At 38.2% G+C, this 25,968-nt stretch overlaps 1 protein-coding gene across 4 annotated transcripts in view; it reads right to left on the reverse strand.

Annotated features, from left to right (window-relative positions):
* LOC100649725 (1-phosphatidylinositol 4,5-bisphosphate phosphodiesterase epsilon-1) overlaps window positions 1-25,968 on the reverse strand; it is a 128,729-nt gene that overhangs the window by 85,230 nt on the left and 17,531 nt on the right. For 3 of the 4 annotated variants that reach the window (XM_048405260.1, XM_048405257.1, XM_048405258.1), the window contains exon 2: window positions 6,398-6,445. The exons of the other annotated variant lie outside the window; for it this stretch is intronic. The gene's annotated coding sequence lies outside the window, so the exon portion shown is untranslated. The remainder of the gene's footprint in view (window positions 1-6,397; window positions 6,446-25,968) is intronic. 4 annotated transcript variants of the gene reach the window in all.

The following is a 25,968-nucleotide window of genomic DNA, read 5'->3' on the forward strand; positions in this document are numbered from 1 at the left end:
CGTTCAAGTTAAGCGTACAGTATTTAGCGTAACTTTGATCACAGCGCGTAAATGGTTCGTATCTTGTGAATTTCGTCCTGCGAGAAGCGTATCCAGCGTTTGTAGGAAATAATTAAGAGCAGCAAAGTATTCTTTCTAAGATTACACGCGTACTTTCTATATGAGAAATCGAGTTTGTTTGATACGTAGGATAAATTTACACGATGCATGTACATTTCGGCACAACTTTAGCTACGTTTATTTCGTATCGGAATTTTCACCTATTTTTTTAACAACGAATATCGATCAAAATATTTCTCTTCTTCCGCGATCGTTCGTAAATCGGCTCTAGTAGATAAATAAAAAAACACGTCGTTTCCGTTTGGCCCGAAACAGAAACCTACATACAAGTTTTTATCTCCTCGACTAAATATCAATTTGACGAATGAAAACCAACAAAAATCATAGGAAAAAAATGTTCAGAATGAGAGAGAGAGAGAGAGAAACAGAGCGGATGTTACGTTTACGTAATATGATAAAACAGGTGTCTGCGTGGGAGTATAAAAGAGCAATACAGTTTATAATCGTAGGATCGAATCTCTTTATATTTAACTCGATCTTAACAACGTAAAAATAATGTATTTAAATGAAAATGTTTCAACCTTTTCGCCCTTTAACGATGATAAATTTCAAGCCGTTAGACGATTACGTTTAGACATAAAATAGCGATCGATATAAAACCGAAAAAATATTTTTTATCGGTTTTAGATACTTTCGCTACTCTGTCCTTACGGTGTCCTGGCAAATCAATTTTCGATGATTTTTCGTTCGCGTCGTATGGACTCGGAATTCACGATTTTTATATTCGGGTTATAATTATCGTATAAGATTTTTTAGGAATCGTTATTAGTACAAAAAGTATCATAAAATATGAAACACCGTTTGCGAACGTAGCGAGTAAGAAAACGAACGACCGATACTTGTAGGAATACGGAGCATCTTCTTCGAGAGAAAGGTATAGGCTCGTACAAGAAAAATAACTAGAAAAATCAGACACGAAAGGATGTTCGACGGCGGAGTTTCTTACGCTCTCCTCCGTGACCGCGACGAAGAATGACTATCTCTCACGGTTCACGGTTTCGAATCCCAACAGGGCAGCCGACCTGATTGCCTTTCTAGCCTTTTTCCTTTTACACTTGCAATTCTCTGCCAACAACTTGGAAAATTGTCCATCAAACACGTTGAAACTTTCTACGATATTCTAGTATCTGTATACTATATACATTTCGTACTTTTGCGTATTTAACGACCGATTCGATTAACTATCGATTAGTTAGCAGGTGTTCATTTTTCAGAAGAACAAACGTATTTTCGCAATACCGCTAAGAACTAAATGGAGGAACCTTGCGATTGACACGCGGTAAACGCGATCCAAAAAAAAAAAAAAGAAAAAAATGAAGCTTTCCGAATGAAGCAAAAGAACGGTTGAAATTAGCAAACAGAATGTTTCTAATGATTCGTTCGTTTTCCACGTTCTTTTGCCCGTATTAAAACTAGATTCGTAACACCAACGAATATCGATTTCATTTCGCGAATATAATGTTACGACTTACCTCTAGTCTCGGTATGATAATCGTACGATGAGTTTTACGACGTTTGCGTGTAATAATCTTTCAGCCCTCGCGAGCACACCATTTTCACACACCACTTTACATCCTTCGACGATTCTATTCACCGGTATAAAAGCGTAAGGTTACGCATAAATGAATTATTATTCAGCAGGATGAACGACTCTCGCGTCTTATTAAACGATCCATCGCTGAAAATTTTCAACAACCTGCGCCAACATCGAGTTCTTCGAGTACAAATAATTCAGTTTTTTCTTCTTCTAAATGCCTTGTCGCTTTACAACGTAAGTAGATATATTTCAGCCGAGACAGCTGCTAAGTTGCTCCTGCAGAAAAAGAAAATTGATTAAAACGCTCCGAAACAGAAAATAATTTTACGAACGAATTCCGTTATAGCGATCCACCCTTGTCCAAACGGCTGCTCGAGAATCGAAGAAAAATCGTTTCTTTTTATGAAATTTCCTTAGAACGGAAACTTATTGGAACGTTTGGGAAAATATGTATCAGCGAAGACGGACAGCTGGAGGACAGCTGCGAGGAAACGAAAAAAACGTGACATCCCTCTTCTTCCTTTCGCGTATAAATCACCATAACTTACGCGACAAATTACCTACATACAGAATCTGGCAATGCTGATCGCGAGACATTACGCGCGTGTTTCCTCCAACGATGGATCAAATGCACGTTCCTGTTCACGAATGTTCGGACATCTTCTAATTTCATAAAAAACTCGATAATCGACTTAACCTATCGGGAATACGATCGATCAGTCGGAATCGTAGACACGAGACACCGATTCGGCACAGCCATTCGATTCACCGATGACGGAGAAGAAAGAATACGCTTTCCAGACAACCCGATACAAAGTTCGCGTCGATGTTCCAACTTTAACGCTGCTCCCCTCTATTTCTTCTACGTCCAAGCGTTATTATTTAACGTCACACAGCGAGAATCAGAGTCAGTTCGTAACAGCGAAACAGAGAAAACGGTGAAAGCACACGATATCTATACTTGCGAGGAGTAACGCGCCAGCTTGGATCGTAAAATATTCCACCGTTCGATGATCACAGCGTCGTAATGGGCGCTCTCGCGTCACGAGGTTGTCGCGAGAGCATTCGCAAAATTCGAGATCGATCAACGTGAAAAAGCACCGCGCGAGTCATTCGGCCAACATACGTATCCGTCTACTTTCAAAGATGGTTTCTTACGCTCTCGCGTAAGCTTCGAAGTATAAGCAAGCATACATACGTACATACACACGCGCCACCTCTGAACTCGCACGAGTTTCAATGGATCCTGTTTTCCTCAAATTTTCCTTTCTTCGTATTTTCTTCCACCCTATCTTTATATCTCTTTACTTTCGTTCCTCTATTTTAAGTTCTGTATAAACACGGCGATTTTTACTGCGCCCGGTTCTTTCACCGCCACGCTAAATTACGCTTTCAAGTTCATAATCGCATGTTAATACACCGTTTTTATTATCGTCTTCGTCGAGCTGTTTAGATCGTGGCATCGGTGTTAAAAACGGCGTTTTTCTTCCAGATATTTATAGCGTACGGTAAGATTTCATTTTCGTATCCTATTCTCTCTTCACTTTCCTTTAAATTTTAAACATCTATTCCATATTTACGCGGATCAGATTGCCTATAATTTGATATTTATGCAAATTCGTATTTCCTACGAACGCGGAAAAGCGCGCATACCTAAGCAGAGATTTATTTATATTTATTATTTTGCTCGTTAAATACCTACGCGTTATCGCGATTACTCTACTCTGGATATTTTATACGCGTATGAACCGTGCACACATGCATCTTGAAATTTCCCATAAACCTTTCGATACGTTAAGTATCATTTTGTCTTTAAGCAACGCAATGAAATCCATTATCCGATTTCTTGCCTGTCTCTCTTATCGTTAGTCTCGGACGATTAGGCTTTCGAAGTTGAATAGAATCATTAGAGAAGGCTTTAAAAACTGAAACGCGGAATATTCGAGCTTGTACTTGCAAAAATATTCGAGCGTAAGAGATAAGCTATATAATGCGAATATTCGTATTGCCCATTTTACAACGTTCTTTCTGGAAATCGGACTAAAAGACGTAAACGAGCGATTTTATAAAAATGTCGTACCGAACGAGCAAAATATAAATACACAGTACACGCAGATCGTAGATAATAGGGCGGCGGTATCGGAGCGTTTGATTTGTACGCGATAGCTATAATAAATCTATGGAATGTTCGATAACAGCGCATTCTACGAATACCAGCAGGCGCAGCAAGACAAAATCTACGAATCAAAGCGACGTTTTATTTGTTTGTCAGCGAAGCTATAAATTTTGTGGAATGTTACGAATATAATACGAGTTAATTAATTTTAATTAACAATTTAGAGTAAAAAAAAAGACCAAAACTTTGTCGTTTGAACAGCTTTATGTCGTATCTTCTATTCGCTATCGATGTATGTATCGAAACTTTTTTTTCCACGAACAATTTAATTTGCTTTAAACGTTTTCACGAGCTGATACGAAAGTTGTCGTTTAAGCAACCGATTCTCTAAAAATCGTACTTGTCAAGTTCACGAGTCGATGCGAACGTAATCGTATAAAATTATTCCGAACGAGTCGTTTAACTTATGAATCAAGTTGTAACATCAAAGAGACGCTTTTAATTTAACGAGCGAAGCAACAAGCGTTTAAATAGCAAATATATATAGTGGTATACAGGTACCATATATAGCAAAGTATACCGTTACCATACCATTTAATAAGAAATTTAAGCTTGTAACTGTTTGCAAACTGATAAACGGTCTAATATCAGTTTCTACGCGAATATCTTATGAAATATCTTAAAAGTGACTTTTTGTAATTTCGAAGAGACGCCGTTAAAAAGCTATCGTAATAATTTAAATGCATTTTAAATTAAAGATAATTTAAATGTGCCGAATATTCTCGACTGCCTCGCTTTCCCCTCGAGCCAAATTTACGATGCCGGTCGAAAGTGTAAGCGGATAAGTTTTATCGAAAAATTCATAAAAGTTTCGTGGACAATGCGGTATCGGAACGAACGGCGAATATCCAAGTGGCGAGAACATAATAGCTGCCACAGTTATAAATAGCGTGCGCCTTTCATGACGTAGCTACGCAAAATTGAAGCGAAAAGTGCACACTTGCAAATTGTTCGTTTCATGGCCTTAAATCGAAGCGCAACAAAGTTCATACGCTCTTGTTTGCGTGGAAGCGTTTTCAAGCGAAACTACTATGCCCAAACGAACAACATCCTACTGTGATCATTGTGCGATGAAACGCGCAGCGCGTGAAAAGGGAATTCATCGTTGTACAAATGTAACTCTGCTGCTAAAAGTTCCAACGCTCGCTGAAAAGTAATAAAAAAAAAAAAAAAAAAAAAAAAAACAAAAACTATACGGTTGTTGCGTAAGCGTGCCATAATGCATAGTATATCATATACCGCGCGCGATTTGACATCGAACGTTTTACCCGCATATACGTATAGCGCCGAACGTAACGTACAAACGTACCGAACATGGTACATCGTAAATGAAAATAAGAAACGATAAATAAGTGAAAAATGTTATTAAATCTTACGAATTTAAAGATCGTTCGTATTTCATAACGGAGACGTCCGATGGATTTAAAAAAGAGGAAAGAAAGAAAATATACATAGTCATAGAACGAGATACTTTCTTCTTTCTCAAAGTCGGTATAACAACGCACAGAATGCGCGCGATACGCGGAAAAATATGAAATATCCAAGACACGGTACTCGTTATAATACTTAATAGGCGAGGTAAATTTTTCCTCGAGTTCTGCTCTTTCGTCGTATCGTTAATTACTAACGTTGTTCAATAAGCAAAAAGAGATCAGTCGTTGACGGTATACGGTAGAAATTCGACTTTGATCTTCTTCGGAAAACTAAGAAAACGTAAAAGATCGACAGACGGATATATATCGCGCAGCGTATCGAATTTATCAACGAAGAATATGTGGCGTTAGTATATCGGAAATATCGAACGATGTGACGCGATAGCCATTCATAATTTCCGGTTGGATCTGGAAAATTTCTGGTTCCTTCGATGGTATAGAGGGGGAATACCGCTCGTACAGTTTGGAATTTCCCACTGTTTTTGATGCAATTCCATTAAACTCGGCCAAAAACCGCAAATTCGAAAATCGATCGTTGCGCGGCTTCGAGACGAATGTTCGGGCACCCAGCTTGTTCCGTTTACTTGCACAATTTCCTCCTATAATGCCGATCGTGAAATTTGCGGCCCTCGACCCAACAATTACGTTATTCCGCGAATTTTCGTCGATCGGCCGCCTAATTATCGACAACGACAGTTTCGAACGAAAACTTTTCAATAACCAGGCTAATGCTGTTATTTTGTTCCGGCCGTGTTTTCGACGCAGAAATTCGTCTTTTGTTTCTTCGATATGGACGCGCAACATCAAATTACCAAAGTTTACGGATAGTAGACACATATTCTATTACTTTTCTTGTATTTACGAAGATTTTACTTGTGTATAGTCTTTGCGAGTTAAACAACGATCGATCGTATGTATTTGATCAAATAAGCAATTCGATGAAAAACGTTCTTGACTCTCTAATAGTCGAGGAATAGGTCACAACGAGTCGTTAATATGATAAAAGGGATTACTCGCTTCCTCGTTCCTCGAGATCTTAATGGAACGTTTACTTTGAAACGACAGCTATAATTGCCGGCTAAAAGGGATGGTAAGATTTAATAAGATGGAAGAGAAAGAGTCGTTACTCACGTTAACATATTCGTGCGCGACTGTAAATAACTCCAACTGCAACAGCAACTGCAACAGCAACAAAAATAAACGATTAATTTAAAGTCTTGAAAGTATCGACGCTGTTACTTCGTGTATTATACCACGTACGTATGGCATGCGATCTATTAGAAACAACGACGACCCATTTTCTATCTTACGATAAATTACTAGATTCGTTTAACAGAGTCACAAATTTCCGAAAGTATCGTGCATTACGAAACAAAGATGGAAATTGGTTACAGGCAAAGTACGAAATCTACAAAGCGACGACGTGTAATTTTAATTCAAACGATAAATATACGTCGGCTGGTTGAAAAGTCGAAGCAACCGAGGCTCGTAAATTTCAGCTAATTGCTTGGCCAAGGTGTGGGGTTGAAGCGAATAGCCATGAAAATTGTGATCGATAAACGAGATAAATAAAATACCACGGACGAAGCGACAGAAAATAGAAGAACGAAAACGCCATTCTTTCGAATTAACAAATTATCGCGAATTTCGTCGAATATATAATATTTGCCGCAAGAGCGTATGGAACCACGGACTTTGCTCCGACTATTAGCTCAAAAATTTAACATCCGACCGATAAAAATCAAATTATCTCAATTTCGATAAAGAAAGGGGGATTGGAATTTTTGCACGACGAACTCGACGGAGCTTTAAAATAACATTCTACGTTCTACGTACCTAATTTGTATTAAATCCGTATCAAACCGCATGAAATCCGATAAATCTTACGTTTCGTACGAGTACGCGGATCTTGTATATCGAACGAACCCTCTAACTCGATAAAGTAAATACGAAAGAAACGGTGGTCGTCAAACGCGATACCTTTAATTTTTCATTCTCCGTATTTCTGTGTCGGAAGTACCGCTTAATTCGATTAATCGCTAATTATTTTAAATTTTATCCTTTAAATTTACACATTTGCGTTTATTTCGCACAGTTCCGTTCTATGTAATATGTAATACGTAATTTACATTTTAATCGAATTCTTTACTTTTATCGATACAAGCGAAATTCGTAATTCGATCTAAAGTGACTTTTCGTTTCGTATCGCGGAAAGGAACTGTGCAAACGCAACGCTCGTCGTGCATCGAGAAAAATTGGCGAGCTACGAAAATATTTTAAATTCGCAGAAGCGGAAAACTGTGCGAAGAGTAAAATTCTATCTTTCGAGCGGGATCGATAATCGAATCTGTCTTCCATATTGATTTCGGTATATTCAGGTTTCGCGTCCAACCTAGTCTTCTGCCGAATCGCCGAAAACGATAATAGGCGATGTTTAACTTCGACCTGTATCGATCGCGTCGATAGATAGTCGCGGTAACAAGCATTTTCAACATTCGTGCGTAAAAAAACAGCAACGATGGAAAATAATCGAACGTTTGAACGTTTTATATCTGACTTACCCTATAAGCTTACTTATTAAGCTTATACGTGTGTGTGTTCCACGGTAACGCGATATATTTAAATATATATATATTTCGTTGGAACGATATCGCAACATATTAAAATATAGATGACGCTTTGAAGTAATCGAGAGTACAACTACCGAAACGCGTCAAACGCTATCACCTCGCTGTCAATTTTGCTAACAACTGGAAGAAAATAACGTTGAAATACGATATCAAGTACAAGATCAAACTGTTCGTTTAATAACGGATCGGATTTAATACATTCGACGATGATTGACTTTTAAAGTCGGTGAAAGTCGAGTTAAAAATTAAAACGAGAAAAGCTTCTCTCTAATATCGGGCTATGCGTTTCGCGAATTGTTGCGATCGTTGCTCGAGCGAATCGACTAGAAATGGAATTTCAATTATCGTACACACCGGTGATAGCTGGATGGATTTGGAGGCTCCACTTTGCGAGAGAAAGTTTAAAGCAGTTCAAAGCGTCAAGACGCGTTGTTCGATGCCATTAACCAGGAACCGGTTTAATTGATTTCTTAAATTAGCTTCGATATATAGATAGGCGGATAGACAGCTTAAATCGTGGCAGTCGAGGAAAATGAACGAAGAGGTAGCTGCAGGAACGTAGACGCGTTGGACGAAAAGGGCCAACAGAGAAAAAAAAAGCAGAGGAATTAACGGTAACGAAAAAAGAAAGCAAAGGCGACGCGACGCGACGCGACGAGGCGGCATTGTTCAAGGAGAGAAAAATGGAAATGGGTTTAGCGGTTAAATATCGAATGGAATAGGGAAGCAATCGGTACGAAACGAAGCGGAATGACCTTATTGCTTAGGTGGGTTGCAATCTGCAATTGCTTTGGTTCGTTACTACAGCTGGCTACCGCTGATTTGCGGCTTTGAATTTCATCCGAGTAGTCCGCGCGTCACATCTTACGCATCCGACGATACTCGTTACTTGTTTACCACATGCTCGTTACCGATATCGAATTCCGTATCGTACGTCACGTAATTCGCGTTATAAGATCATCGGAGAGTTTTTCGTTCCTAGGCGGCCACGAAACTGTACAAGGCACGACCCGATAAAGTCTGATTCGAAGTACGTGAAATCGAATAGTTAAATTTACCTGTAAAAGATTCTTTTGTCTGCGTTACAAGGTTCGCAGTTTGTCGTGCAGTTTGCCGTGCTGTGGATAATCTTTGAGTTTAGGGCGAACCCTGTATCGAATTGTCTATAGGCGGAACGACGCGTTTCACTGTCGGATGTACCGTGCAGCGCATAAGTGGCAGGACGGCAGTTCTTTCTGCAGGCAAGAGATATCGATGCGCGAGATGTCGAGCTCGAGTCACGATATCGGCAAAACTTGCCGTATACACCCGGAAACCCCGAACAACGTTGAACGTAGCAACGTTAACCACGACAAATGCTAAATTCTCGCGTTAACAGCGCCGAGCGTCGAACCTGGGAATCCAAGTGGCGAAACCCCACCACTCTCTGCGTATGTACTTTCTTCGGCGAACTTTGATGCTTATCAACAGTTTCGTAACGCGTAGCTTCAATGGTCATTTCGGACGAGCAGGCGGGCTTGTAACGCTAAGGGTTTATTAAAACTTGACAACTCGATACGATATATCGACTTACGTAAGCTTTTATAAGAACACGTTGCATCAGCAACATGGGAAAACCGAACTGCATCGAAGACAAGATTTCATATAGTATACCTATGATAATCCGAATAAAAAAGAAAAAACTAGCGTAATACGTACACCGAAAGCGTAAAAATTTATCTACTCGCTTTTCGATAACGAAGAAATTATTTATATTTAGATTCCGCGAATCACGAAACGAGCAGATACCAGAGTATCTACAAATACAAGAAAATGATTTTCTATGACGTTTAAGATTTCAAAAGTTCGGGCTGTTGCTCGACTATCGTAAAGTTATTCTATTTATGCTACTTGCTCGTGGTTACTCTAAAACTGAAATACACGTATTCTGAACTAAAAATAGTGGTCTGCAAATTTTCGATTCTGGATGGAACATTCGCTATTTTTGAGACTTCGAGTAAACAAAAATTGTTTTTTTCTTCGGTATATTAGTTTCACGATAGGAAGAAATATAGAAAAAACAAGTAAGATATTCGAGCTTCTGACCTCCACCGGCTAACGTTTCAGATACAGACAGATACAAAAATGTTTCTTTTCGCGATTCAAAAGCGTTCCAACGTTTCCAAATATCTTTTACCAATATATCGCGCACGTTGTACGGAACGTTTCGAAATTCTCATTACAGCGTTAATGAAATATTTCGCGAGAGAGACTGTTATATTTAATACTCTATCTAGCTTACTTTGTCGAAACTAAAAATACGCTGTTATCAACTGTCGAGGTTTATCTCGGAATAGAATAGAGAGGCACGCGTATAATAAGAAATATATTTAAGTAATAAGTACGGTATAGCGCAGATCCGCACACTGGCAGCTTACGGTTACTTTACGATTCGAGCTTCGAAGCGATGGGCCACCGTCTGTCCATGGCACGTTCCTAGAAAAGGCTATGAGGATGAGAGGCCCTTCAAATTGATTTAGAGCTAAACAATACTCGATGGCTTCCAGGGCTAAGAAAACCAAACACTAGAGAAGATGTAGAGTTTTCCTAGAAGCGAGAATCACTTCGACATCAAAGACAAAGATGACGCGTGTCCACTCGTTCTTACAAAATGACGTCTCACCGAGAACAAACAGACGTGAATTTTGTACGACGAGTCAAACGTTTATATACGCGCGTATATGCGCGCGTGTGCCAGACACGGGAAAAAAGAGAAGCTTACTAGAAAATGAATATTTCCAACCGAATCCGTGTAACCTCGGCCTTCTTTCGCGCGTATACGACACCTGTGCGATGGATACCGATTATACGTTACTATATATATGTATATGTATATGTAATTTGCCTTCGTACGAATTTCATTCAATGTACGTATCGAAGTATCAGCGATAATTCGTGCGATTATTCCGCCGGTATTCGATGTTAATAAATACGTGTATCGTGACACGAGAAAAGAGACTCGTTATTACCATTTTGGTAAATTATTCTGGCGAAAGTAAAACAACCAAAGAAAAAAAGATCGATACGATTATTTATGTTTCTACGTGTACAGTAAATAATTATCCGTGTCTTTTATTCTTTGTATCTTAGATATTTACTTATCGAGAGACTGTGGATTTTCACATAAATTCGTAGGTTTATGGACCGAGTTAGAAGAATGGAATCTAAGTAGAGATTTCTTTCAACTTTTCAATTTTTTATATTTTCCTAGATTATCTACATTCTATAGATTTTTGGCCACATAGAAAATAAATAGCCGACAATTCTCTAGGGAACTCGTGCACGCTTGTACGTACCTTCGAAGTGCAGTTAGATCCGTCTGCAGACATAAATTTATTTTTACTGCGGTGAAAATTCTGCAAATGATCGAGGGGAGCGAGAGCGCGTAAACTTACGGCGACGTGGTGAGATTCGAAGTTTTGCAGCTTCTGCTGTCGGTAGAATTGAAAGGCATTTACATTTATAGCGACTTCCGTCGTAATGAAATCTCGGCATCGCACGAACGCGCAACTTTGCCGAAACCATTAAAAAAATACCGTCTTCGTGGAAAGGATCGACAACGAGACGTCAAATGCCACTTCTCGCGACAAAAACTTGTTAAATATTTCTGTATTTGCCGAATAGTCGTTTCTCCTTTTTATTGTTTGTTTAAGTTTAACGAGCGTTCGTTGATCGCGATTAACGTTACGTCAACGATATGTAATTGGCGCGTTGATCGAATAAAAGTTGAATATTCCGAATACGACTATGACGAGACGAAACACCGATCGGACAATTTCGAGTTGAAAGCCTAAGCAAAACAAGCGTTCGACGCGACACGATCAGCTAAATTCGTTACAATTTAATATATGCCCGTATAAATTCCAATTTTACGCGAGACACGAGAATTTTAAACTCGTTTACGTCTGTCGATGCTCGATTGCTATTTTCGCAGCAGCTATAAAATAGCGCCGCGACTCGTTGAAGGTGTGCAAAAGTTACAATGGAATTTTACATACGATAATTGATAATTTTAATACTCAGGGTCCCGATCCAATATATCATCGGACGTCCGATAATCGCAGACACGGGAACGTTCGCTTCAAATTGCAAACACCGAAAGGATTCCTTCTTGCTTCGTTTTATTTTTCATTCGTTTACCGCGAAAAATTCTGTTTCCTTCTATTATAATTCCGCGCATCGACCACTTCCCTTTTTCATCCGTTCTCTGAAATTCCAGCCAAGATTATTCCACCAGTGTTCGTTTCGTTTTCCGCCGTTTCTCTTTCGCGAAATCTCTCCCTTCCGACGTAAGCTCCGTAGTCGTCCCAATGAAACGTTTATACGAAAATCGAGTTTCGTGGTCGTAGGAGCTGCATCAGATACGAAGCTGTTCGGCAAAAACAACGTATACGCGTACGTGTTTAAAAAGCGAAGAGCACAGTGACCGAGTCGGAGAGTACAATTTTGATAATAAAATACGGTATCTGACTCGACGATAAAATAATTCATTCGTATATAGCTATATGATTGTTAGGGCGTGTAAAATACGTATAAAACAAAAATTATTATATATTTGTATATAACTAGGATGTAAATAGTTTAGAAATCTCTGCGAATCTCCGGATCGATAAATCTTTGATTCCGCTTTATCGCTTCGTTACTCGGTGCTTTTTTTTTATCATATTCTCGATTATACGAATAACGTTCGATCTCCCTTTGTATCGTTATAATCCGATTTAACGCTTTAGACTTTTAGTCCGGTCATATTGGGCGGTCGTATCGTTAAAGAGCATCCTGCCGCGGAATACCGTCTTACGACCCTCCCTTTTCGGCCAGAACTAATTTCTTCGAGGATTCGCAAAAGGATCACGTTTCCGGTATCTTTCGTATTCTAAGAAAATGCGCAGACGTCTAGCAATTTGAATTTCATACGCAGATTTATCCATAACGAGCGTAACGGATCAGAAAGGGAAGGCACGTAGAAGGTAAACCGGAACGAGAAATGGATACGAACGTATAAAAGGAAGAAAATTCCGAAAGGAAAAACTGCATCTGCTCGTTTTACTTTACATTAGTAATTTGACAGTTCCGATTAATCGATTCGTTTCAGATACTAGATTCAAGATTCATCGGCGATACTAATTTACTTCGTTTGATTACCATCATCGACATCTCGCGCTTATCTACGAGTTTAAACTGTTTTCGTTAATCGCAGAGACACACTCTGCAGTGAAGCTCTTGTCAACGTTAGCGACAAAATCCCTAATACTTTTACTTTACTGTACTATGATTAACCAAAAGAAAGATACCATTTGACGATGAATTTAAAGGAAAAAAAATGAATACGTAAAAAATGAAAATGTGTTTGCGTAAAAACGACCTCAAATCCAACCATCGGAAAAGTTCAAACGCCTATCGATATCGATGGATGCTCTCGAAGCGAGTACAATCCGATCCGTGCATTTTCTCTCGCTAAGGCACGTAAGCATCGAGTTTGTGGAAACGAGAACGAGGAGAATTCGCGTAAGATATCCGACGATCTTAGACAATGACATACTGTCTTGGAGAACCTTGTCCGTGTACGAATATAATCGTGAATCCGACTTGGAGATTATGCTTGCTAAACCCGTGGATGCGCTTGACGCGATTATTCCGTATAGCGAGACACGTATACGTGGCACGTCTTATAAGAACTCTGTTTCAGTTTTTCGATAACGAGCTTTTCGACAAAGCGTTTGTATAACTATTATTGTACAACTATTTATATTTCTTTGCATCGCGTGAAAATAACGAACCTTAGAACGTATTTAGCGAAACAAGATGATAGATTTAAGAGATACCGAAAAAGAAGTTGAAATATTTTGTAACGCTTCTTTGTCTAAGGCAGAGAAATTATTAACGCGAAGCAAACATACCGTTACAAATTATTTAAAGCGTCCGCTATATTATTAACCTTTGTTGTTAATCCAACTTTGCACCTCATCGAGTCCTATATTATTAAACTCGACATATGCATTAATTTATCCACTCGATGAAACAGAAAATTACGTAAATTGTCGTCATTGCGTTATCTATCGCGTTGGATGACGTTCGCTTAATGTTTATATCATCTATTTTCCTAGGCTTTTTCCAACATTTTATTTACAATTTTTGTGTTAATTACGTGAAAATACTTTCCAATTATCCGAATGGCGTTGAAATACAAGCACTGTAAAGTTTATCTTATTATACTGTTTATACAAAACAGGTATAAACAGGTGTCTATAAGACGTATTAAAGTTTCTGCAACTAACTTATTTACATATAAATAAAAGCAACGAAAATCATTTACATTTTCGTATCTTTAGCTATGTATGTAGGTATATGTTTCAAAGATTAAACGTAAAGATAGAAAGGGACAGTAAACGTTGGAAAAACTGCGCCAATTAGACATCGACGTTTCGCTTCGTCCCCGCCACGTTTCTCTAATTTATTTCCAACCAATTTTTACCTTCGTCGCTCGCTCGATCAGATTTCGGAAGAACAGAAAACCAAAATGACACGCAAGTAGCTAAATATGTGTTTCTAGCATTACGAAGATCGTTTTCATCGAAAACGTTCATCTTCAAAGGAATTACGCGCGTTATTTCGGCACGAAGCAGTCTAAAGCTATAGAAAGATAACGAACGAAAATACAGAAAGACGACAAGACGATAAACGAGTTATATCTTCTATAGCAAGATTACAAACATAATAACTCTTGGTGTACGCGAATAATAATATTTTTGCGAACCAAAGGTAAATTTTCCAATCTACTTTTTAAACGTTTACTGTTTTAAAAATAATAGCTGTACGTAAAGTTACCGCCACTTTACGGTAAACGCTGTACAATTATCGTTATAAATCACTCACGGAACGCTGAACATCTTAGTGGAACCGATGGAACCATAAATCAAAAAGATCGAGATCTTCGAAGCTCGCGAAGGCAAATTAATTGGATTTCTTTGTTCTCTCTATTCTTTATGAAAAATTCTACGCGAATATCGTGAATGTGAAATATAGGTTGATCAGAGGTCGGTTTTACCAAGAAACGAACACACGAGAAAAGATTCGAAAGAAAGAAACGATGATTCTTTGCCGCGTAAAACTGCAAATGGATAAATACAAGAGAAAATATTGCAGCGTGTAATTTATTACGATCGAATCGTACGAATAACAGATACATCCATTTCTTTGGTAAAGTCAGGAAATGATTTTGTTCAAAATATGTGGACAGCGAAGGAAGATGAAGACTATTTAGAACAGAAATAAACCAAAGATCGTGCTTTTAACGATTTAAATAATACGCGAAACGTTCGTGTCGTGTAAATATTAAAGCGAATGCTTCCACGTGTTAAATCATTTAGGAGGCAAGCTTTGGAAACGCGTTTGTTTATGTTTTTGAAAGAACAAAGATATTTGATGAAATTATGATATATATACATCGTAGAGTGATATTTGTTTATGCTAGAAATTCTTTAAAAACTTTCACCGTATTTGAAACACGGGGAATAATTTCAATTTCTCGAAAGTAAATACTTTCGACGGTATATTAGAGCCACGTAGACGAACTTTGCGTAGATGATCCACGTAGGAATATTTGTTGCGCGCGTTATAAACGGACTACGGTACGAGAATAATTAAAAAATTTCGAAATAACTTGATAACGCATTTGAAACGACGAAATAAGAAAGTAAATGTGTACGCGAAACTTAAACATCGCCCTTTTTTTTAAGTTCGCGCGTATCATTATACATATCCACGCGATATCCTTGCTTCGAATTTCCCTTCCAGTATGTATAATATATACTTCGAGCTTGATGAACCCAGGGTTCGGAAAAACGAAATATTTATCGATTTTTATACCGATTATCGACTAAACTTTGATCGACTTCGATAAACGCTACTCGATAAATTACAATATATTCGAAGCATGGACATTTGTCAAATACAAATTCTTGAATATATAGTTCCTTCGATTTATCGAAAAGGTTAAAGAAACCTGCGGTCTCCTATGTCTCCTTCGAATTCACGCATCGTCTTTGTTAAATCACAAAGGTGCGGCAGCGCATTTCCATTCTTATTACATTTTGCAATTTCTCGTCTCCGTAATTAAATGTCGTCTTGCGCATCAAGATCAAGACGTTCGTTTCAAGCTTGGTACGGCACTTAAGCGCTTCCCTGCATCTGACATCGACCTGCTTACACATTACACATACCCTCCATCTCGCTCTTCCGTCACTCGCGCGCTTCCTTCGCTAATTATCATATTAAAAATTGCTTCGAGCAATTTCCACTCTTTTTTATTTATTTGCGAATTTGCATCGAATCGTTGCGCATTCGTATACTTTGCTACGTTTTCGAGCTACTTCCAAGACTTCTTAACTGATTCGATTCTTACGTCCGATGGAATTTTTATTTAACCATTACGTTTTCTTATTCTTTGCTTCGAACGAATTTTAGTTTTTTCATCGAGTAATCGGTTAACGTAATTTTTAAAAGAGATAAATGGAAAGGCAAAGATAAAGGTAAAATTAAAGGGAAATACGTAACATGTCACGTATTTATACGTATACTTGCGTATATACAAATAGACAGGTATTTATATCTGTGCAAGCAGAAATAAATCCGTATTAAGGGTTCAAATGCTCGCTCGAAAAAAGAAATAGTCATTTTCAAACGCGAAATATAACAAACGGTTCAACGAAATATAACAACGGATTCGTATTATTATAATATCGCTGTAAGTTTCGTATCTGAGGCCTACTGTTGTCTCGTGGCGACTGTAAATCCTCGATCGATCCCTTTGTATTACACGTGTTTATCAAACGTAATTTTTGAATAAAGTTTTATCGTTAAATGGCCCATGTTTATACGTATAACATCGTTCGCTCGATTACATTCGTAGAATACACTGACAAAGTTTAGTCGTTAAACCCTGAGACACTCTGTATATCTAATCACAGAGTTTGCTGTTCGAGAACAGAACGCGACAGTCCTTGCAGTTAGTCCAGCCGGATTAACTTTTTTTCAGAAACAAATTAACGACAGAAGCGTTTTTGCGGAATCTGATTATCTTATTTTCAGCCGCTAAATAACGTCGAACGAGGAAATAGACGTTATCCATCTTTCCTTTTTTCGAGTAACTCCAAATTGAAAAAATAAAATTGTCTTTCTACGTGCCGTAGTCGCCGAGATAGCGTGACTTTTTCCATTAGTTACAATTTCCTCGCGGTCTCTGAACATTCTCCGACCGCCCGCTGCGAAAGAGGTACAACGCTTTATAAAAGTTTTTCCATTCTTTCTCTCTGTATGTACGATCGACGCGACACACGAAAAATCTACATACACGTAATACGAGTAACTAATAGCAAAACGATCGCGTCTCGAAATTTTTAACGGTTTAACGTTGACGATTTTTCGAAGGCGATCCATCCTAGAGAAATCGATAGAAACAAATTCCATTACGGTAGGATGAAAAACGCGAAAGTTATTGCATTTTACAACTAAGCAAAAACGATTATCGCTGTATTTTAGCCAAGAGCGTTTCAACGAAAGATCTTTTCACTCGAATATCGAAATATAGGTCTTTCGGGAAGCGGACGCTCAATGCGAAATTTGGTACTTACTTTCTTAAATTTCATTAGCTACGATTTTCTACTGAAAGTTTTCCACGCGTGACGGATAGTTTCTAAGAGATACAAAGCGAAATGTAAAAAAAAGTTGCGTTTTAATCGATATTTCGCTTTACGACGCGGCGGAGAAAAATTATTTCAAAGTTTTATTATATACGCTTATCTTGCTTTAAATATCCTTTTTTCAGGATTAATTCGATCGGATTAAGAACAAAGCGCGTATCTCTAGTGGCTGCTAGTAACTAATAAGCCGATAATTTCGAGCGAACGTGTAAAAAAAGTCTCCGAGGCGATTATACGCGACCGAGGTGAAAACTAACAACAACTGGCCTTGTTCGTAATGTTCGGCGTTCAATTTGAAGGGATAAGCCGGGCAATTCGTTGATTCGAGAGAAGATGCAAATGCGGCTTGTACACCGAGAGCGTTCACGGATTAATCAGATACTCGTTGTGCTTTTTTTTTTACGATCTCGCGATATGGAAAATGCGATGCACGTACGTATTCGAGATCTGCACATGACAAGCGTTTCAAACGCACATATGCAGATATCGAGCGAGCCGACGCGCCGCGTCAACAGAAGTAGAGAAAGAAGAGAACGAGAGAGAGAGAGACAAGGACGCATGCAAATACTCGTTGCTAGTCAAAAGATCTTTCTCCGTTTTTCTTTTCTTAAACTGCATTAAATAATACGGATAAATAAATTACTTTCAACGATAGCCTTATCGCTGGTGGGGAATTTATTTATCGCTAGCCACGAGATTCGAAATGGATAAGATGGATGAACGTTTTATAATATCGTTATGTAAGCCATTTTGACGCGTATACTTTAACACGCGATCGTACTATTTGGTTGGGCGTTGGCGATGCGACAAATATTTCTCGATAAAGCAACTTTGATAACGCATACGTATTTATCTTATAATTATCGTACGGATAGAGCGAAGCTGGCATCGTCAACACGCTCGCGTATACATATTCATGTGAATAATTATTTGACAGACTCGTAGCTTGATGCACACGGACAGCGATGCTTGCTCACGTACCCGTAAGGCTCGTGCGCTTTGAACAGAGTTACCGTATCAGAAGTCTGACATAACGCAATTTGTTCTACTTGGCTGCCGAAGACGCCTTCCGTTCCAACCAAGTAACATTTCTTGTTTCTTATTTCACCTTCGCGAGAAACTTTTTCCTACTTTCTCGTCCATTTTTACATCATAGTACGATCATAGTCGATATAGTCAATTTGAAATTTCACCAACCAAAACGTGTTATCGCGCGAATGAATTCGACGATTTCGTTTTTTATGCTTTTAAAAACGATCGCTTCGAACCATTTCACTCGTCGAATTTTCTCCAATTTCTCTCGTGCTTGCGTCGTAATTCAATTTGATCGCATTTGCGTTTCGATTCCAACTTAGAACGTTCGTCTCGTTTATTCGTCTTGTTTAAACTAAGCCAACCAAGGTACTCGCAAAGAGTTTGGCATTAAAATTTTTACGATATCGATAAACGTTGCTTTAAGATATCTGATTTTCCAAACCATCGACTATTTCATTAAAATACACGTATATGAACTGGAAATGTTTTGGTCACGTTTTACGATCGCACTTTCGCGTAAAACGTGGCAAAATATAATAAAAATGAAAAAATAAAATAAAGTGAAATCTATTTTGAAAAAACATAAGCGTATCGTTTATTTTATTTGCGAAAATAGCCAGCCTTTTAGGGAATTTTGTCTATTTATAAAAAGCACGTTAGGATATTTAGCTTATAAATGTTAGTATAATTCGGAAAACGACCGTTTATCTCGCAATATTTTCATTTAAACCATACTTTTTTTCTTTTTCACGTCGTAACTCCTTCGTTCGTCGCTTTTGCCGTATCCTTAACGAAATTTCGCTTCGAGCAACTAACAACACGGTAAGCAGTTGATCGAAACAGAAACAAAAGCAGAAGCAATCGCGTTGCTTGCGTTATTCGAGTTTTTCAATAAGAGCAATAAGAATACGCGGAAATAATACTTTATTCGCTGTATTTAATAAACTGAAAGAACTGCCGCGTATAGGTAAATTCGAGAAATTCGTTTCGTGTTTCGTTGAAATTGTTTCGACAGTCTGTAAAAGAGATATCTCGGCTCTGCTTTTTGGAGTTGTCGTTTTAATCGATCAACTACGAGATACGTACGAACACTCGGTGCTTCTATTTTGTTTGCCTTTCGCGTGTCCCCTTCTCTTCCGTTTCTAATATCACTTTCCTACTGCGCGTTTCGTCGCATCCGATCATATATACACGCGTATGGTCCCTCCTTGCGTATGCGTATCTTCTCGATAACCATAGTACTTAAATCAAAAACGTTCCGTTAAACCACCGTGTTAATTTCTAACGTTGCTGTAACTTTGTTTTCAAACGTATCGAACTTTGACGATATTTTGAACGCCAAACCTTATCAGACTTAAACCTTATTATAATTCGATCGTACGACATTTGTAGTAAAATTTAATACGAAGAGTTAAGCGCCGTAAATAAAAACTTCCATGTACAAATATAAATATTTAATAGCAGATACGCGTACGTATTGTTACTCGTATAACGTTACCATGATGTTAATTATACGATTGGAGTTTCATCCAACTACGTATACGTATACATTTTTACAGTAATATCTTGCTATACTCGAACGTTTTATGAACATCGATCCCAGCTAGGAAAATTTCGAACACTAGTCGGCAGGAAAATCCAACTAACGCTTTCGCAACTAATTCAAGTATAAACGGTTTTCTTATCGTTTTAACTTTCACGAAACTTTAAAGTTTAAAGTCTAGGACTTAAGAGAACGAATAGTTTCCGCAGGAACAACGTCTTGCTTGTTTGAAAAATGAGGGACTTTAAATTTCCACGCAAGGATATTTTAGAGTTAAATCGAACGACTATTAAAGATTTTATGCAAACACCAGGATACAGCTCGTTTCGTTCGAAACCATTCGAAAATAGTTCGTAATATAGAGTAAAATTCCAGCGGAGCAACGTTTAAACGATTTATTTTTCGATGGAACACTCTGTGCATACGTTATAATACGCGACTGAATCAGATTTATCTCGTTTTTTCGCTAATGTAAGTTCACGGTTTAGCATGTCCTGTATAGTAACATTTTTATCGACGAACGGAATATAAATATCGTTGATATAATTGGGTATGTAAAATCCTTCTTAAACGACGTTATCTTTCTTAACAAATTTTATATCTCGCCAACGTCGTAATTTTCTCGTCGAATAAAGATTCGAACAAAGGTGTCGAATTTATATATATATATTTCGTTTCTTCGCGCCAGAACCGACACGAGAAAATGTAACGAGAATTTTACTCTTTCGATGTACTTTCTCACGAGGAATTGATCGACGATCGTCGATATCGATCCTGTACACGCAAATTACCTAAATTGCGAATGGAACGTCGTTGGTTGATCGTGTTTGGAACAGCAAGATTTCAACCTGTATCCCGGTGTATTAGTTTTATCACGGTGCATTTATCCAGAAAATCAATGCCAAACTACGCTGCTTTCGGTGGCATAATCGAGAACACGATTTGAAATACGTCTGCTATACGCGCATCTTAATGCTCGTAGATACGCATAGCCGACATAGCGTCGCATCGGGGGATAATACCGAGGTCGTATAATCAATCGAGGCGAAAACTACGAATGTCCCGGTCGTCGAAACATCGACTCGAGACGCCGAGGGCTGAAATAAAGAGTTCGAGCGTCGTTCGGACGTATCTTTTAAACGAGTTCTTTCAAGTACGATATCAAAGATATCGTACAGAATTTAGCGATCATCGAAAAGTTTCGTTTTTCATGCTTCGGAGCGTGTTACCGCAAAGTTTGATCTTTAACCCTGATGGCCTAAGTACGGATAATTTTGTAACGAAATTTGCACGAAAGGCGAAACTTTTCGTTCGAAAGTATGCAGTTTTCACGATATTTTTCAACGGTCCTACGTGCTTCGCTAGCGAAGGTTACGTAGAATCGAAATATATTTGATTTTATTCTTTGGTTCGAACCGTGGCGTCACGACGATCTACGCAAACACGTGGCAAACGCGTACATAGTTGGAAAATTTCAAAGTAACGCCTTTGATTATCTTAATTAAGAATCGTCGAATAGAGTGTCCATGAATTCTCTTCGATATCTTTGTATTTCAAGTATAGGAAAATATTCGTCGACCTTTTGTATCGTTTGTCAATATTTTCGTTATATTCAGAGCGCACGGTTGATTCTATACGATCCTATAGATAAAGGCCAAGGTAAAATTCGGTCGTGTGCACGTGCTCGGTAGTTTCTCGCAACCAATTTTCTAAAAAACGAAATTTCCAATAAAAGAACCTCGTTTTATGTTTTCGATTTATTTTTGTTCGAGATTTTGTATCGGTCTATATAGCTATAAAAAACATTTGTTTCGTATATATCTCAATGTAGTACACGTGCTGTCGACTACCTCTTGTTATAATTAAGATTCTATTTATCGTAAAGTCGGATTTACTTTATTTAACGCGATTCGATTTGAACGAAGCGTTCGCTATAGAATTACCAAGTTAAGTAGGATACTAAGTAAATAATTAATATTTTATTGACTATTTCCAATGTACTTCCCCTGCAGTTGCTTATCGTGCCAACAACTTATGCATAATTTATATCTTCGTCCTACTTATGCATAAAGTAGAAGCATCGAATGCAGGCAACGTAAATCCCAGCTATTGCTCCGCCGCGGCGTCGAATGAAACGCATTGGACGTAATCGAATGAAAATTTAAGCCGACGTTTCAAGTACTTTCATTCTGCATCGGAAATTATTTCGAGAGCACCGACGATGATTTCTCTTTTGGCAATATTTTCAAAGAGCCGCGTTTTCAGGCTCGAAAACTCGAGCGTCGCGACTCTTTTAATCTCGCGAAGAGGGCGCGGCCAGGAGTGGAAGTGCGCTTTTTAAATGAATTATCTCGTGATTTTAAATTCATCGAGCTATTTGAAAAAAGAACACGACCCGTCTCCTTCCCCGATCGAAACGAATAAGTCGAATGAAATTATTAAGTGGCAATTACGTTCGCGAAAAAACATTCAAAGGACACGTATATTCGAGTTTCCGATACAAAATACAACGAGTACGATCGAACGACTATTTTTGGCGCGTTCTTGGAGCATTCGTGCTTTCGTTCCACCAAATTTCATTAAAATGGGGCAAGACGACTCTAGAGCGGCTCGAATCGACGTATACCATCGATTTATGGGCAATTTCGAGGAACAGGCAACTCCAACTTGAGTAGTTGGAAGTCGGATGCGTGGAACGTCGAATATCGTAGCTAAGAGATTAGAAAGGTGGCAGTTGCGAGTCAATGGAAAGTCTAGGTCCGAGAGGAAGCTGTCCTCGAATTGCTGCTATCCCTCGTCAAGACTTTACGACACATCTGTCGTTTACCGAGGGTGTAGATAACGAGTCTCGCCAGGTTGTGTCGTAAAATGAAACGGCACTCCAAATCGAACCATTGATCGCGTCGATTTCGAAAAAATCTATGGTATCTTCGAAAGGACATATTAACCCGTAAAGCTCGTAAAGCCAACGGGTGTAGTGGAATTTGCGATTAACTTTCAAATCGCATCTCTAAACTAACTCGAGCCTCTTTGGAAAAACACGATCAACGGATCTACGGACTTTGTGGCTCTGCTACCTACGCGCCATAATAAGCCAAACTAATCCGTAGGTACTCTACACTGATATTCGCATCTCTTTTCCAATGAAAATTGTCGACCTACCGACAAATAAATCCGTCAACTCCGTCAATGAATCCTAAAACTAAGAAATATATTTTCATCGGCGTAACGTGTTTTATCTAATCGGGGACAGCTAATTTAAATTATAATTGGATTGGCCCCGAATAACAGCAAGAAAAAATCAAAAGAAACGAATTTATAGCGATAATTATAGGAAGAACCGTTGTCGTTGGCATTCACAAATATACATATAGCCGTTTAATTGGATTAACCAGTTTAATAGGTAAAACTAGTTTCGATAAATCCAGTCGGTAGTTTAGGTATTGGAAGATCAAGGATACAGTGGTCGATATCAAACTTGGCTTTCGCGATGTAATCGAAACTTTCAGTACGAAACTGTAAGTAGCAAGTAATTTATCAGCTTACGCCACACACGTAATAATCCAAATTTACATAATAGCTAGAACGTGAGTTTTATCGTTTGCGATTGATAAATGTCTACTATACATATATATATATACATAAATAGGTATGATGGAAACGATGAAACATTCTCAGAAATTTTTCTGACGAAATGAAACGATAATACGCGCATACAAGTCGTTTCTGTTTTATTTCACTGTACTCGGTGTTTTATTTATTTCGTACTTCCAAGTAAATATTACTTTCTATTCATTTTACCGGTATAAATGCGTATTAACTTTTTGGTGCTCCGGATACGCTGAATTTTCGTTATATCGTTATTTCGTATAAATTAACGTAGAAAACGTAAACATAGAAACGTAAAAAATACTTTCAAGGTACAAATTTAGATTTAATAAAATCGAAAGGTTAACGTTACCGATTAAATCAGATCCTATAAATATAGAAATCAATATTTTTAAGATTCACCGGCATAACGTTCTTAGTCTTCGTTTTTAGTCTTCGAATATGCTAGCGTTTCGTAGGAAACTCTGCAGGTATTTTACGTTGTACGATCGTTGTACCAAGTGTAGACTAATTTTTCCATTAAAGTTCAGAAATACCTTTTGTCATGTTCGAATTACCGAAAGGCATCTGTCGATATCGTGGATAGCTCAATTTGTTAGTGCAGCAGTCCGGCAAAAGAAAACTCGGATTCCAATCTCAAACTTATATAGATTACGTGGTCCGACTTCCTTCCTTACAGTTTTCAAAAGTATTACCTCGCGGTATATGAAACGTTTCTGTCGAGTTTTAATCTGACCGGCTAATGCCATTCGTTAGATTTTATCTTACCGCAAAGTTACGATTGCACGGCGTGAATTACTTTCTCTTCGGGGTTGTAATAATAATAATAATAATAATAATAATCGATAATTCGCCAGTATGTTATTATTGGACAAGGATCGAAAGACGAACGGAACGCTCGACTATTTCGGAGAAACATACGCTGCCGTTTAAAAGTATCCGAACGATCGCTTCTCTTTGTCGAGAGACGCGATTCCATCGCGAATTTACGAGAGAGAAAATTTCCAATTATTTCGTTTCTTATCGCAGTTACAGCTGCGTATGGCGTCGATTATCGTAACGCGATGAAACTGATTTTTAAAAACAATACGCGACAACCCGGTACGCGATACAACGTGACTTGGTCGTCCGTGGTTGCGTACTTTTTTTGTCGCTTGAAAAGCTTTTTATCCTCGGATCGTTTAATTTTATAATTTTCAATTTCTCGCTATTTTGTTTGGCCGCTCGATGTCGTACTAATTTTATCGTTACACGTATAAAGGAGATTCTTCTTTCGCCGATATAAAGGCTACCGACTGTTTATCTCAAACAGGTAAATCTATGAATCGTAATTTCGTTGTAAAAAGATACGTGCAAAAAGATGGCATTTTAAGCAGAATTTACGTTTATGATTCGTTGATCTCGGGAAAGGCTATCGAGTACCGCTTCTAGTCGTTAATTTGCCATTAATTAGAAAACTCGCTAACGTTCGTTTACCGTTACCATAAATCTATCAAAGTGCCGGGGTATTTGTTGGGCCGATCGTTGAACGTTGCTTCCAACGACTGACGATAATTCGACCGACTGTTTTATAAAAATCGGTGTCTCGATCGACCGTTTACCCTGAGAATCATTATGATCGCTAAAACTTGTAATATATTTGTAATATGTTTGTAATACATTTGCCGATACCGCACACCGAACATAGATATGCAAATAGATTTCTAATTCGAAGAGCAAACCTCGATAGCTAATTTGGTCCTCTCCGAAACCGGTTCAATAGCAATCGCTGCATTATAATCTGTCCGTAGATCTAACGATTTCGCTATACGGACCACAGCTCTCGAATGTGGCTTTATGTTTCAACTACGTTTCGATTATAGTTGTACGTCATAAATTACAAATTAACCAACGACCGATAGTTTCATCGAAAGCAGAGTCGAGTAGCACGCTGATGCTCTTTGACCGAATACTCGACACCATCGATCAGAGGTTCCTCGACCGAAAAGCATTCTCTCCTCGATATAAACTTTTACTTACTTCGAAGTTGATAAACCAATGATCATAAATTCAAAGAACCACGAAGAGTCGGTAAATAAAATATATAAAATGACGTAAACTTCGTCTACGTACATTGTAGTAACGAAAAACTGGTTAGAACGAAAAGGT

Source organism: Bombus terrestris, chromosome 4, assembly GCF_910591885.1.
Source record: "Bombus terrestris chromosome 4, iyBomTerr1.2, whole genome shotgun sequence".
Classification (NCBI taxonomy): Eukaryota; Metazoa; Arthropoda; class Insecta; order Hymenoptera; family Apidae; genus Bombus; species Bombus terrestris.